This window comes from Peromyscus leucopus, chromosome 16_21 (assembly GCF_004664715.2).
Source record: "Peromyscus leucopus breed LL Stock chromosome 16_21, UCI_PerLeu_2.1, whole genome shotgun sequence".
Lineage (NCBI taxonomy): Eukaryota > Metazoa > Chordata > Mammalia > Rodentia > Cricetidae > Peromyscus > Peromyscus leucopus.
In genome coordinates, this window is record NC_051084.1 from 25,365,809 (window position 1) to 25,380,255 (window position 14,447).

General features: G+C 46.9%; 1 protein-coding gene across 1 annotated transcript in view; it reads right to left on the reverse strand.

Annotated features, from left to right (window-relative positions):
• The window catches only part of Slc16a9 (solute carrier family 16 member 9), a 44,448-nt gene extending 33,777 nt beyond the window's left edge, over window positions 1-10,671 (reverse strand). Inside the window, exon 1 of the mRNA XM_028877253.2 lies at window positions 10,583-10,671. The gene's annotated coding sequence lies outside the window, so the exon portion shown is untranslated. The remainder of the gene's footprint in view (window positions 1-10,582) is intronic.
• Between the last annotated feature and the right edge of the window lie 3,776 nt (window positions 10,672-14,447).

Below are 14,447 nucleotides of genomic sequence, written 5' to 3' on the forward strand. Positions count from 1 at the left end.
GAAAAACATGGGCAAGAACGTGAAAGACTGAACCCTCGCCTCTGCTGGTGCACACAGAGAGGCAGAGCCACTTTGGGAAGCATTTTGAGGGCAGGGAACCTGAAGGGTACAGGGTTCCTTTGGGGGCTAACACTGCATAAAGGCAGGGCTGGGGAGATGGCGCTGTGGGTAAAGGCCGTTTCGGTTCCAGCCTCCTGACCTGAGTTCCACGACCCTGAACCCATGTGAAAAGAGAGAATGGACTCCACGGATTCCACAGCATCGTCCTGACTTCCACATCCGTGCCATGGCATGTGCACCAACCACCCTACACACACACACACACACACACACACACACACACACACACACACAAACTAATAATAACTGTACCAAAAGCAGATTGTGTCGAAGGTAACATAACATTGTGAATTCATGAAAAATAATTTTTTAGGACATATCACGTGGGTCTATTTTATCATATGTGAATATCTCAATAAAGCAGTTAATAAAAAGCACTTGAAATCTAACAGAACATTTTGTCTGAGTCCTGACCCCAATGTAGGTAACAAGTGTCATAAACTAAAAGTTAGCTTTGCTCTTCCAGAAGACATGCCGCCGCCGCCGCCGCCGCCGCCGCTACTTCACACTCCCCTAAACAGAGACTGCTGCCCACTCTGAACATTATTCTTTAGTCTCCACCACTTCAGTGTAGGGAACAGAGATACTGGGATCCTGAAACATAATTACTGACATAGAATACAGACAGGATATATGGAATATTCTATATGTGAGTGATAGGGTTAATGAATATTTACAGATAAAGGACCCAATGTCCATCACTGAGTCCAGAAGTCAGCTATGGCACAGCCACACAGTGGAGGATTATTTAGCAATGACCAGAGGGGATAAATCAATGGGTGAACCTGTAAAAGTCTTACGCTAAGAGCAAGAAGTCCAGGGAGAAAGGTCACTCCCAGGAGGCAAGGCCCTAGCCAAGGACGTTGAGGCTTCGGGGAGGAACTTGGAGTGACTGAATGATCTTGAGGTTTCTCTGGTGTGAGAACATCTGACAGTTGGAAGTGAAGATGGCCGCTCTACTCATGAGATGTTAATTATCACCAAACAGCGAATTTTACATAGGTGATTGGTATGGTATGGGAAATGGACTTAATACAACCGCTATTTATTTATTTATTTATTTATTTATTTATTTATTTATTTATTTATTTATTTATTTATTAATGAATATACACTCCAATTGGGCCCATTTGCTCAAACTCATGGTACGGCTTTTTTCCTTGCTTGGTTTTATTATTTATTGCAAACTATACTTTGATAAAAAAAAAAAAAAAAAAACAGTTTTTGTTTTAAGTGAGGGTCTCATGTAGTGCAGGGTGCCCCCCCAATTACTGTTTGGGGGTGCCTTACACTTCTGATCCTCCTGTCCCGCTCCCCCAGTGTTGTGATTACAGACGTGAACCACCACTCCTGGTCCTGGTATATTTTTGCCGGGGGATTGATCACAGCCAGGCAGGCACTCGATACATAAGGTCTACATAAAACCTAAATGAGTTTTATACTTAAATCGGGGTCTCCTCTCCAACACATTTCATTTTGTATATGCAAACATTCCAGGACAGGGGCGACTACACATGGTAGGCATGCCCAGCCGACATACACAAGGCTGTGGGTTAAATCCTTAGAAATGCCCCCCAAAGAAACACAATCTAAGCCTGGCAGTGGTGGCACACGCCTTTAATCCCAGCACTCGGGAAGCAGAGCCAGGCGGATCTCTGTGAGTTCGAGGCCAGCCTGGCCTACAGAGCGAGTTCCAGGACAGCCAGGGCTACACAGGGAAACCCTGTCTCAAAAAAAAAGAAAGAGAGAGAGGGAGGAAGGGAGGGAGGGAGGGAGGGAAAGAGAAAGAGAGGAAGAAAGGAAGAAAGGAAGAAAGAAAGAAAGAAAGAAAGAAAGAAAGAAAGAAAGAAAGAAAGAAAGAAGAGAAAAACAATCCAAAAATCTAAAAACAAATCTCCACCACTTCTGATTAGAGCATTTTGGGTAAGGGATCTTCAACCAGGATTAGGATTTAGTTCCTTTTTGAGTTTCTAGCTCAAGGTCTCAATGTCTTAGTGAGTCAAATCATGGTGGTTCTGACCCAGCTCATGCAGTCACTCTCTGAGAAAGTCATTGAGCAAGCTCACACACCAATGCCAGTGCTCACTACCAGACTACTCCACCGGCATGCCTGCCCCTTCCAATTAGCTTCCTGGGTGATTCTAATGCTGTGGAAGCAAGAGTCACTGTCCCAAGGAATGGAAGAAGACATTCTGGCCAAGCGTCCCATGGCTCCCTCAGTGAGGAAAGACACTGGAGGGAAGGAAGAGGCCAGGAAGAGGATAGGAAGAAGACAGGAAGAGGCTAGGAAGAAGACAGGAAGAGGCTTTGGGCAAACAGAGGGACTAGGGCCAGTGTCAGCCCTGAACCCTCAGGAAGCTATAACAAAACACTATAAACTGTGTGGCTTACGAACAATAGAAGTTTATCATACAGTTCCTGAGAACCTCTAGGCCAAGTCCAAGGCCCGCTCTGCTGTGTGTGAGGGTCACTTTCTACTCAAGTGAATACTGTCATCTTACTGGGTCCTCAATGACGTTTGGGGTGGGTGGGAGTGGAGTTTTTTAGCTCCCTACATCTTAGGATCTAATCTCTTCCCAAGGGCCCCATGCCTAACATTTCTAATCTCATTGTTTTAGAGATCCCAATTTTGATGTTATTGAGGATTTTCAGTGACAAGTTTTCCGATGTAGCACAGGCTAGCCTAGAAAGCTTTCCCCTCTTGCCTCAGCCTTGTTGGACGTGCTAGAATCTAAGTATGATAAACCATATTTCTTCTAGGCAAGGAGAGGACACAGTATTTAGGCCACAGAATACACCACCACCACTCACCCACCCACAACAGCCAGGTCTGAAAATCTTGATCCAACAGCCTTCTAGACTTTCAAGGAGAAATGAAAAGAAAATTCTTGTAGAAATAGTAACCACAGCCAAAGCTACTGACTCGATTGTCTTTGAAATGCTTGGGAAGATGTGGGAGAAAGTCACTATTTCTGACACACCAACCAACACTTCTCCTGAGAACCACAGATGTCCATGCAGGTAGATAGATCTCTGTGAGTTTGAGACCAGCCCAGTTCTGCATAGCAAGTTCCAGGCCAGCCAGGGCTATATAGTAAGACTGTCAGGAGAAATAAATAAATAGGTAGATAGATAGATAGATAGATAGATAGATAGATAGATAGATAGATAGATAGGAAGTCTTAAATTATAATGTCAGATAATATGTCTCTGACAACTAGAGATAATTACCAGACTCTTTTCATATGTAAGCATTCAGTCCTCGTCCCCCCCCCCGTCCTCCCCCCCTCCCACCACCAAAAAAAAAGAGTAAAATCCTGTGAACTGCAACAATACAGATGGAAGTGGACACTTTGTAAAGTGAAATAAGTCAGGCCCTCAAAGACAAATACTGAGTGTTCTCATTCACACGTAGAAGCTAAGAAAGTTCATCTCTTCAGAGCATCCGGTAGAACAGAGGACACCCAACGCTAATACAAGTGACAAGAAGGGAAACAGGCTGGAAAACCACTACCCAAACCCAGTTAAAGCGGGATCCATCGTAACGGTCCTTAGCATTGCAGGGTAACTACAGTTAGGAACATTCCATCACATATTTCAAGATAAATGAAACAGACATAAAGTGATAAATATCTGAAGCAATAGAGATTGTTTATTACACTAATTTGACTGTTACACCCTGCACACATGTATTTAACTATGACACCATACTCCACAAATATGTACAAATTCTATGTCAACTAAAAATAAGACTCAAACAAATGCTAAAAGACAGCATATCCTTTTTTTTTTTTAAGTTAAACATTCAGAGATGGCTACTATAGTCATTAAGTGTAGGGTTGATTTGTCACATGACTTGTCAGTGTATGAGCCCAGAATAAGAACATACTGTGGCTGTGAACTGTCATGTTGAGCCCTCCGTGAACCCTCTCCAGGCCAGCTCAGGCACATAAGGTCCATGACCTTTCTGAATGCACTGTTCTCATTTTGTTTGTTCAAATGTGTTCTTCTTCTCTTCATCAACCGCTGTTCTGAAGTTCAAGCCACAGCCAGGCCCACTTGTTTATAAAATAGTTCATTGGCGTGGATCAAGGGGTCCACACAAGCTTGTCACATCCCAGAATCCATCTCTGAAAATACAGTGCAGCTGGGTGTGGTGGCAAAGGCCTTTCTTCCCAGCACTGGGGAGGCAGAGATAGGTGGAGCTCTGTGAGTTCGAGGCCAGCCTGGTCTACAGGTAGATAGGCTAGCCAAAGCTACACAGTGAGACTCTGCCCCAAAATACATACATACATACATACATACATACATACATACATACATACATACATAACACATGCATACATACATAAAATAAAAATTTAAAAATCCAGTTCAGTTAAAGAAGTTCATTGCGTAATTTCCCTGGGAATCATTAAAGAAACCTATGACTTTGTTTTCTTTTCCCTTTTTGAACTCAGATAAATGCACTATAAAACAATGAAAACTGTTATTACAGTTCAGCTTACAAGAGCAAAATCCTGAACTTAACTCATTTAGTTGACATTCAAGAAGATCCACAGATTGTTCTGTTTAAGGAGGGCTGGGCATCATGACGGCATGCCTTAGGAGGAAGGAGTAGGCAGATTTCTGTGAGCCCCAGGCCAGCTAGAGCTACATAATAAGGTCTTATCTCAAAAGGGGGAGGAGAAGAGGAGGAGGAAGAGAAGGAGGAGGAAGAGGAGGAGGAGGAGGAACAGAAGGAGAAGGGGAAAAAAGAGGAACGGGAGGAGGAGGAAGAGAAGGGGAGGAAGAGGAGAAGGAAGTGGAGGAGGAGGAAGAGAATGCATGGGCAAATCTTGCAGGATGAAGGCAATGGAGAGTTCTGAGCACCATGAGCTGGCCTCTGAATACACCTTGTCCTAGGGGAAGACAGTCTTATGTCTTACTGGAATGGAGTATAGAAGAACAGCAGAGAAAAGGTTCAGAGAAAAACCTCTGGGTCCTGGAATCCAGCCACACTAAGTGTCACTGGAAGGAATAATTAACAGGAGTCATTAGCTGCTGAAGTCTCTGTGACCAACAGCAGGGTCATGAGCAAAGATTGCCCTTTGACCTCCAAGGCTTGGTAGATGTCTGCAGTTGAACCTACTGACATGTCAGTTGACCTATCAGCTTGACTTGTCCATTTGGCACAGTGGATTCTGGAATCACCCAAGAAAGGAACCTCAGAGAGAAATTAGCCAGATCAAACTGGCATGAGGGGATGTCCTTTGTGGGGACATTTTCTTGGTGAATGATTGTTGTAGGCTAGTCCAGGCCACTACTCCTTGGGAAGGTGGTTCTGGGCCAAGTAAGAAAGCTCCTGCCAGCAAGCTTCATTCCTCCATGGTTTCTGCTTCAGATTCCTGCTTGAGCTCTGCCTTAACTTCCCCCAGTGATGGACTGGAACCTGAAAATGAAAGCCAAATAAACCATTTTCCTCCCTAAGTTGCTCGTGGGCAGCCACAAGAGAGGAAGCCAGGACAGCAGCCTAACACTTGCCACAGATCACCACCAAAGGAGCAGAGTGACACATTCTAGCCAGGAAGGAAGAGGCTGGCCGAGTCAATTCAGGCTAAGGCCACTCACTGAATCACACACATTGTCCATGCTGAGGCCAAATCTGGTCCCAAGATTGGTTGTGCTCAGTGAGGTCACTTTTGTTGGACGAACATCTCTCCAGTTTCGTCGACTCTCTAGTAAGTCCCGGAGTCTAGATGAAGGCTCAGGGAACTTATTGTCTCACCTTGCTTTCTCTGGTGTCCTGGGCACAGTCCCTGGCTTCTCTGTTCACTCCGTGCCTGTCTCACCGGCCACTGACTTTACTCACCAAGCCAATGAGTAGCCGTCTATTCTAAGTCCTGTCCAACCTCGGAGAAGACGGCAAACAGGATGCGTCAAGTATCTGGAGTCAAAAGGTGTAACAGCATCAAGCCTATACAAACACACAGCTACCACGCCCAGCTCTTACCTAGACACAGATCGGCAACATCGCCTCTCTGTGTCCTGCCCTCACATGGGCTCTGGCTGCTGGGATCCTGCTACGGCCATTCCTTACAGTCTAGCCGAAAGCTCGGGCCGGGAGTGTCCTGGTGAAGGTATCCATGATGATGTCACTAAAGTTGCTGATGTGTCCTTCTGTTTCATAGTTTTATACAACTTCCACGTGATTATTCAGGATCCAATCTGATCGATGAAGACTCCATTCGATATGACCCCAAATTGTGTACCAGAATAAGGCCTCCTCCCTTTCACCAGTCCACCAAGAGGCTGTCACAGTGGTGAGAAAAGCTAAGTCATACAAGGCCTCAAAGTATCTGCTGATGGGGTTAACAGGCATGATGATTGTTTTCTCTTTGGAATATAGTACTTTTGAAAGCTCAACACTGCGCTAGCTACTTAAACTGTCCTCTACTGTATTTTTGAAGTAACTGAATGACTCGGAAGACTATCTACTGTTCTATAGTAATTTTTTTCCCCACCACAATGGCCGAATAGCACAGATAACCTAAGAGAGAGAAACTGGGAGATCTGGGGGAATAATGAGCGCTCTGGAGATCAATAGTCCCTCACAGACGTTGGCTGCGCTCATCTTCATATGTGAGACTGTCAGAGTCTGCTAACATCTTTCTTATTCCATATCCCACTGCTGCTCAAACTTCAGAAATTCTTTGAAGGCACATCACGTGATAGGGTTTGCTGGGTTGTTTACGGGAGATTGTTACTGTATAGACAGGCTGGTCTCCATGTCCAATCCTCCTGCCTCCTCACCCTGAATGCTGGTATGAGGGGTGTGAGTCACCACTCCTACCTCAGTGTAACAGCTTTAAGGTGAATAAAGACACTGAAATACGCCCCATAACTGAACACATCAATCAGAACAATGGGGGTGAGGTCTGCGGGAAGGAGGCTCAGCACTTCACAGTATTAATAAGAGTCAACATTTATGAATAATCTCACAACGCAAAGCAATATCTCAAAGGACAGGCTTGGGTTAAAATGTTGGATCGACTAATTTCTCTTCTTTTTAAACGTGATTTATTATTTTTAATTGTGTGTATGTGTGTGTCCGCATACATGACTGCTGGTGCCAGTGGAGGTCAGAGACTTCTCTCTATCCCCTTGGAGCTCGAGTTAGAGGCAATTGTGAGTCACCTGACGTGGGGGATGGGAACAGAGTGTAGGTCCTCCCCAAGAGCAGTACGCGCTCTTAACTACTGAGCCATCTCTCCAGCCCCAAGACAACTGTTTTCTTAGTCGAACTTATCAAAATTCTCGGTCTAAAATCAAAACAATGCAGAGTCGTGTGACTCTCTTGACTGCAGGTTTAACAAGCATTAATGGCTACCAGAATTACAAACAAGTAAGACGGGACAGAAAATGCTGTGACTCTGCTGGCTCAGGAAGGGAAAGCTATGTTCAGGCTGAGCACAGCTACATCATAAAGTCATAAAACACAGGTCTATAGAAAAATCACAACTGGATGTGAATAGTTATTGGAGCCGACCACACTAGTTGGTTTTTTTTTTTTTTTTTGGTTTTTCGAGACAGGGTTTCTCTGTGTAGCTTTGCGCCTTTCCTGGAACTCACTTGGTAGTCCAGGCTGGCCTAACTCACAGAGATCCACCTGGCTCTGCCTCCCAAGTGCTGGGATTAAAGGCGTGCACCACCACCGCCCGGCTATGGTTTTTTGTTTGTTTGTTTTTTGTTTCCTCCCAGTAATGTGAATGGGAAGCCAACGCTGAGATTTTAATCAATTATCTAGTTAGAGGTAGTTCACAAAACCAAACGGAAAGCCACAAACGTAGTCAAGGACACCCAGATTGTTGGGGCACATCATAAAGGCAATATTCAGCCACACTTCGATGTCTTAGCATCAGGTATGGCGTTTCCGCACCATCTCGCCTCCCAGCATCATCTAGTGTAAATTCCAGGGTCCAGCGACTCCCAGTGGCTATATCTCCTCTGAACACACCAGACTCGGCTCTCTCTGTGATAAGCTCTGGTTGAGGAGGACTCCTTCCCATCAGGGAGATCCTTTTCCATTCCATTCTCAATTAAGACCCTGCACCCACCACAGAACTCTTCCATCCATAACCCTGGATGAAGCCCTCTTTTTTTTTTTTCCGAGACAGGGTTTCTCTGTGTAGCTTTGCGCCTTTCCTGGAACTCACTTGGTAGCCCAGGCTGGCCTCGAACTCACAGAGATCCGCCTGGCTCTGCCTCCCGAGTGCTGGGATTAAAGGCGTGCGCCACCACCGCCCGGCAAAGCCCTCTTTTCTTGTTACTCGCTAATAGTACACTATGGTACGGCTGCCTTTGGACTCCTCCCTCCACGGCATCTTACATTCATAGGAGCATGCTGTCTTTCCTACTAAACTCAACAGAGAGCACGCCTTTTTTTTTTTTTTTTTTTTTTTTTTTTGACTCAATAATAAATTATAGTTTAACCCTTTCATCCTCAAAGAACCATTTGGTATGTACAAAAAAAAAAAACTAAACATAAACACTAGCTGGCTTAGAATTCATGTTCTTCTTCTTTGACAATTTTTAATTACAACTGAAGATACTTAACGCTAGATGATTCCTGTCCCGAGGGCCACAATCCCTCAAGCAAGACACTGATTCCTGTCACCTTGGCCCACACAACTGTAATCTATCAGTAAAATTTGGGGGGAAATCTTAATGTAGAAAAAGGACCACAAGAAAATGAAGGGTTCAAAACAGGGGAGGAAATATAATGGGGAAATCTGACCTCATCTGTCTAATCGGCAGCTTCTCGGTCTGCTCCAGGAGTTCTCAACCTGTGGGTCGAGACCCCCTGGAGGGGGAGTTGAAAGACCCTTTCACAGGGGGCGCATATCAGATACCCTGTATATCCGATGTTTACGTTATGATTCGTAACAATAGCAAAATGGCCGTTATGAAGTAGCAATGAAAATTATTTTATGATTGGGGGTCACCAAGGCACGAGGAACTGGATTAAAGGGGTCGCAGCATTAGGAAGGTTGAGAACCACTGGTTTAGACAGTGGCCAGGTCTACCTGAAGCTAATTACACCTTTTCTGACATTCAGACACCAGCCCGTGCCCGCCATCATAGCTAGCTAGTGTTGCAGAGCCGCCAGGAAAACATTAAGAAGCCAGGCAAGAGTTCCTCGCGTCCTTCTCCACCATTTTGTCGCACTCCTTGCCCTTCCCGTCTTCCTTAGAGATGTGAAGGATGCTTGCCATTCCATATCACCTTATCACACACCCTTGACTTTTCCATAAAAGTCTTCCTTGGAGACGAAGGGTGCCTGCCTCTCCACTTATCCAAGAAGTCTGTTCTTGGGGCATCAGTGGTGCTGATACAAGATTTTGCCAGTTGGCAGGTGAAACGATTTTATTGTCTAATTTCTATTTGCTTGTTCAGGGAGGGTATGGTTTAATGGAGGCTGTAACCAGTATGAACACGCTCTTTCCTCTACATCCTCTTTAACTCAAACCTGAGTTAAAGCCTGAGAATATCTAAGCTGTTTCTGCTCCGCTCTAGGTGAACACGACAATCTAGGCTATTCAAGAAGTCTAGATATCCCAACTGAACTGTAGCCCATGAGATGGGTCCAATGAGGTTATTAAGATATCAACATAAGTAATAATATGTAAATAATATATGTAGTGTAAACGCTGCCTAAACTTTCCGAATTGTTTGGGCTGCATACACCTGACATACCAAGAACGAGGTTTTATCCCGACTTGGTGGGTCAAGTTCAATGGCTAGCTTGCCGCCCTCTCCAAAGCCTCCGTGCCCTGCTAAAACCAAAGTAGGTTACCTAGGCGAACCAGAGCTGAAGCATGCGCACCAAAATCCTTCCAAGTTTTGCTCCTCTGAGCTTCCAGGTGGCCAAGGAGCTGCCTGGCAGCTGGGCTCTCCCACTCTGGAGCGCAGCCCGGGCGCTGCACTGCCTGGAACCCGGCAGGACCCGCCCGCACCCTGCGCGGCTGTCCTTGTAGTTAGACGCACCTCTAGCCCCAACCCGGATTCACCCCAGCACCTGAGCCTACTTTTCCTGGAACGGCCTTCTGGGAAGTAAGAACCCACCTGGGTTGCACGCCTCTTTCTGATCTGCCACCGGCACCGGCAGAAGGTATCCCGGGAGACTCATCAGGGGGCACCCGCCTACTTCCCGGATCTCATCTCCCTTGCTCCCCTTACTCCATGCAAAATGCAGCCCTTGGATTCCTGGAAGTGTTATGCAAAGGCAAGCATTCTTTTTTAAAATGGGGGTGCAGAGCGCGCTGCGGAGCTCACAGGGCACTCTCAGTCCTGGGCAGACAGCCGGACCAGAAGCCGACCACCAGCTGTGCGCCCGCGGGTGACAGCGCCGCCTTCTCTCGCTGCAGTTTGCTGAGGGACCGGTCTCTCCGACCTGGACCTTCCCGGCTTCTGGGGCCTTTACCTGAGTCCCGGGCTCGTCTGGGGCCGCGGACACAGCTTGGGCCGCGGCTGCTGATCCCGGCCGTGCGCTGGGCGACCGGTCCCGCTGGGCGCACTTCACCGCCGCCGCCCTCTGCCCCGGGGACACATGGAGTGCAGCCCTCCCCGCCGGCTCCACCTTCCCGCCCCCACCCCGGGAAGTCACTCCCGGGGTGGTCCCACTCGCCGATCTTCTTTGCTGAGGCACCCTGGCCAGTCTGAACCGGTTGAGACTGCACGCCCGCTGGGGGAAGGAAGAGGAGGTGGAGGAGGAGGAGGAGATGGAGGCGGAAAAGCTGGCTGTAGGGGCGCTGCGTCTACTCCGGTGGCTTCAGGCCCCGCTAGGAGGAGGGAGGGCCGGACCCGAGTCCTCTTGGTCCCCACAAGGCTCCCGGTGTGTCCCCGCCCAGCACCGTGTGCATTTGCGGCGAGGCCGGGTCTGAACATGAATGCAAGGGTCGCTTGATCTCCCTGGCTTCCCGGGGCCACTTGAGAGCCTCCTGGCCGAAGCTATATTCTTGGGCAGCTATCCCAGAGGAACGCGTCCTAAAACTTTGTCAAGTCGGTGCTCCTTGGCAATGGAGAGTAAAGATGCCAAGGGCTTCCCTTTGTGACAACTCCGCGGGAAATGAGGGCGTCCGGCTGGACGAAGAGGGAGGGAGAAGCTGTGTGAGGATGGTCAGGTGTCCCGCAGTTGTACCAAACTAACCCTAGCTTGGGGTGCAAGACAGCTCGCACCGGACCTACCGAGCACTGCCCTCCACGCTGTCACAGAAGCCCACTGCAGACAATCCCGGGGTTCCAGTGGCTAACGAATGTGCGGACACCATTCGCTCGGGGGATGTGCCTGCACCGTGGTCTGTACTTGTTCTCTGCCCCATGCACATTTTGTCCGTTGAGTTCTTGAAGAGGACGAAGTCTAACAGCTTGTGAATTCCCATTATACCCAGCAATGCCTGCGTTCTAACTTAGACAAGGACTACCGTCAGCTAAGTTGGCTGCGGTTAAGCTGCCCAGCCTTTTCCAGCTTATTTCCTTATCTATCATATCAGAATGAGATTCTCAGAATCTTGCCTGCATCAAGGAGTGTGCGAGGGTTGAGAATTCAGAAAAGGTACGGAACCTAACCACACCCACCACCATGAGAAGATGGTAGGCTACAGCCCTTCTCCCCCACGCCCCTTTCTATTCAGGTTATGGGGAAGTCCCCTGAAAAATATTACGCCTGAGCCTGTAGAGAGAGCTTGCCATCCCCAGCACCCAATTATAAATAACACACACACACACACACACACACACACACACACACACACACACACACACACACGATGCTTATCTCTACATGAGAGAAAAATAGGGAAAATACCTCATAGTAACAAGAGCCCACTGTGGTGACTCGCACCCACACCCAATTGAAAAGGCAGATCTGAACTGCACAGTGAGTTCTAGGCCAGCCTGGGCTATGAAGACCTTGTCTAAAAATAGACACTACCAATTTAAACAACAACAACAAAATAGTCACAATGGGAGGGAGGGAGTACAAAAAAAAAAAAAAAAAAAAAAAAGTCTGGGAGGAAAAAGAATGGAGACCAGGCTGTCAACATCATAAAAATGTACTTGTGAAGAACGTGGAGGCTTGGTATTCACTCCCTACTGTGGTCTCATTTGGGATGGCTTCTGTTTACTCGCTGTATTTACAGCTGACTGCTAACCTATGAAATTGTTCCCTCCATGCTTCAATAAAAGATATTTTAGAAAGTGTTCGTTGATTTACACAGACCTTAACCATCAGAGTGATCTCAACTGTGGATCACACACCATCTGTGAAACTGCCTTTGGGAAACCCTGCTAGGAAGAAAGATTTGCATCCTCAGGCGTGTGAATAGCTGAGGCCCAGCCTGTTCCCCCCCAGCAGCAAATGTTTCTGATAGGAATAAGTGGGGGGAGGGGGGGCGCTCTTGTGTCTATTCAGGCCGGTCCATACCTGTCCATGCAGACTGAGAGAGGGTCCTTAGATAAAGGCAAGGGTCCTGCTGCAGAGGGAAGCTGGACCCCAGGGGCTAGTCTCAAACAATTGCAAGGCCTGGCTTGGTCAGTGACTGAGGTGGCTAGAAGGCAGCTTCCGAGCTTGGAGGCCAGCTCTGGAAGGAAAGGGATGCAATGTGACAGTTGTCCCTGTCCCTTGAGGTTCTGAACTGTTCAGTCCCACTGTGGCGGAACATTGAGACGAGCGAGAGAAACCAGCGATCCAGGCCACCCCTGCCTTGTGTCTACAAATAGAACTTGACCCAGAGAAGCCCAAGGAGTCCCTCCCCCACCACGCTGGGTCTGGAAGCACAGAGAGACCGGAGGAAGGGGAAAACGAAAACCATCTCTTCATACCTCTGTGTTTTCCCTCCTGGGGACGCCAAGAGCCAGGGCCTGCAGACAAAACTGGAGCTCTTGGCAGAGAGGGCAATGTAATTTTGACCAGTCAGAGGGAAGAAAAATGGCAGTAAAGAAGCTGGATTTAAAAGAGCCTGCCAAAATTAAAAAATAAATAAATAAATAAATAAATAGAAAGAACCTGCCTTGGCAAGAGAAGAAATTTGAAGTCGAGGGTTTTTTTTTTGTTTGTTTGTTTTTTGTTTTGTTTTTTGTTTTTGTTTTTTTTTTTAAATAAAGTTTTTTTTTCATTTATTTATTTTTAAAGATTTACTTATTTTTATTATGTATACAGCATGTATGACTGCAGGCCAGAAGAGGGCACCAGATCTCATTATAGATGGCTGTGAGCCACCATGTGGTTGCTGGGAATCGAACTCAGGACCTCTGGAAGAACAGCCAGTGCTCTTAACCTCTAAGCCATCTCTCCAGCCCTTGTTTTTTGTTTTTGTTTTTGTTTTCCAGACAGGGTTTCTCTGTGTAGTTTTGGTGCCTGTCCTGGAACTCACTCTGTAGACCAGACTGGCCTCGAACTCACAGAGATCCACCTGGCTCTGCCTCCCCGAGTGCTGGGATTAAAAGCATGCGCCACCACTGCCCGGCTGAAGTCCAGTTTTTAAAGGCATTCCAGTATACGGGTGATGCCCCAAACTAAAGAGTTTGCTCTTTGCCTAGTGTTCCTAACACGATCAAACATTTAGGAAGACCTTGATGAATATTCTCGGGTGCCCCACTTTTGAGCTATTATGCTAATCAGTCATTGAGAGAATCGGATGGGGACATTAGCCTGACATTTCTCCTTCTTGGTTCTCATCTCAGTGAAACAGCAGAAACCAAAAGGACAGAAAGTGTCTGTGGGTTGGGAGGATACATCGGGCCAGCACGGGAGTCACCCTGGTCCTCCACTCACCCTGCTGGCAAAGGTCTCCTTCCTAACTTAGGAAGAGAGCCCGGATTTCTTGAGACATGTTTCTCCACTGTTTATGAACGGCAGCACAGGTGCAAAGACCCTGCACTTTAAAACAAGAATAACTAAAGAAAACCCAATTTGGGGTTTTGTTCGGGTTCCTGAGAGAGCTATAGGATCATTTAGTAAATTCCATTTCATTCTCTCGTATGCCAATTAACAACAGGAAATAATGAAAGTGGGTAAGTCATTCTCTCTTGTGCATATAAAAATAAAGGATTTTTTTTTGTTTGTTTGTTTTGTTTTTCGAGACAGGGTTTCTCTGTGTAGCTTTGTGCCTTTTCCTGGAACTCACTTGGTAGTCCAGGCTGGCCTCGAACTCACAGAGATCCGCCTGGCTCTGCCTCCCGAGTGGTGGGATTAAAGGCGTGTGCCACCACCGCCCGCCCGGCTAAAAATAAAGGATTTTTTAGATTTATTTATTTTTATTTTACGTGTATGGATATTTTGCCTACAT